The sequence below is a fragment of the Octopus bimaculoides genome, chromosome 3 (assembly GCF_001194135.2).
Source record: "Octopus bimaculoides isolate UCB-OBI-ISO-001 chromosome 3, ASM119413v2, whole genome shotgun sequence".
Taxonomy (NCBI): Eukaryota; Metazoa; Mollusca; class Cephalopoda; order Octopoda; family Octopodidae; genus Octopus; species Octopus bimaculoides.
This window is the reverse complement of record NC_068983.1, coordinates 18913624-18915732: the sequence shown is the minus strand read 5'-3', so window position 1 is coordinate 18915732 and position 2109 is coordinate 18913624.

Sequence of the window (2109 nt, the reverse complement as noted above, 5' to 3'; positions counted from 1 at the left end):
TATATAGATATATATATATATATGCACGAGCGTACGTGAGTGTCTGTGTGATTTTCTCTCAATCTTACTCTGTCTATTTTGAGATATATTTATATATATTACATAAATACATTCTATTCTTACATGTCACCTGCTCTTAGCATGTTCAATATTAATCATTGCCATTCGGATAGTGAAAGATCCCTGATTACTTACGGATGCAATTATGTTCTTGATGGGGGTCAAAATTCTTTCCACAAAGACAGGCCACAACTCTGTATTCTATCAAGAGAGCGTCTGACTCAACTCGCTGGTTTTCCAACTGAGCCATTGACCATACAATAGTTTTCTGCTTCATCTGCCATTTTTCTCTTCGTGCACTTAAGGGTAATGACCCCTATATAAATACACTCATACACAGAGATACATGTACACCCACACATATATGTACGCATACTTACATTCATGTACACATGTAAGTACATGCGTAGATAAGCATATACATATATATATATAACTTGTAAAATTGCAACGTTTATGAGGTTATGTTTGAACTATAGGAATAAAACTGGTAAGAAGTTATTGAAGCTGTCAAGTGGTAGAGATTACGAAGCACGCCATTCAGAGGGAAGTCTTCTTCCACCCATGGCTCACACCGCTGCTCCGCACATCTATGCACGTGTGCACAAACTTATATACTGTTTATATCTCTCGCTCATGCATTAAATATTCCTCTACCTCTCCCACTCTTTCACTGCCTTTAAACTGCTCGTCTTCATTCTCTTTCTCTATCTCTCTCTCGCTCGCTCTCTCTCTCTCTCTCTCTCTCTCTCTCTCTCTCTCTCTCTCTCTCTCTCTCTCTCTCTCTCTCCCTCTCTCTCTCTGACTATCTCGGTGTCTCTCTTACACATTCTCCCATACACGCACACACATATACACAACAACTCAACAAAGCAGTTACGAAAAACTATGAAGACGAAACACGTAGGAAAACGGACGAGAGGATATCTGTTTCTTGAGAACAAGTACTTAGTTCCAGAAGCTGGTTTGCGCGACTGTGGCTTTGAAGTAGTTGATAACCCTCTATATTCTTCTGAATTGACCCCATCTGACTCATGTGTTTCTCCAAATGAAAAATCACTTGGCTGTATTGCAGTATCGCAGTGATGATGACGTTATATATGATGCTGTTACCTAGTTTTACCAATGGGGTCCAAGCATTGCAATATCGATGGAGGAGTTATGTAGGTTACAACAGGAACTATGTTTAAAACTGTATTTCATTTGAGCCCTTTCCACGAAAGTACCTTGGTCAGCCTGTGCATCCTTCAGCCGATACTGGTCTATTATTGAGGCCTCTCGTCTTGGTAGTTAGAAGTGGGTTCGATCCTCCGACCCCGGGTTACGTTGTCTTTCTTGAGCAGACAATTCATTTCATGCTGCTCTACAATCACTCCATTATCTGACATGTGGTACATAGTGCACCCGAAAAGGCAATATTGATAACATGTAGGGAGTCCTATTATATGCAACGTAAACATTTCATCATTATAAACATGTCAATTATGCAGGTGTTCCGGTCAGAAATTGCCGAACCATCACCTGCCATCCCCGATATATATCGAATATTCAGAAAGCATTGTCACAACTTTTGAGATGAGTAAAAAAGTTTAGATAACAGGAGTGTGTAACATCAGTAATCCGTGGCACACCCAAACTATTGATTCGTGCCTACCAACCCACAATAATACTATCAGGAATACTGTGCAGATAGTTCTAAATACAGGTTATTTGCTGCTCAACTTATTTATTAGAAAGCACAATAATATATACGTCCATGCATATATATTTTTATTTTATTTTTTATTTTATTTGTTTCAATAATTTGACTGCGGCCATACTGGAGCACCGCATTTAGTCGAGGAAATCAACCCAGGACTTATTCTTTGTAAGTCTAGTACCTATTCTATCCATCTCTCTTGCCGAAGCACTAAGATCCGGGGACGTAAACACACCGCCATCGGTTGTCAAGCGATGTTGGGGGGACAAACAGAGACACACAAACATATACATAGATACATACATACATACATACATACATATATATATATATATATATATATATATATA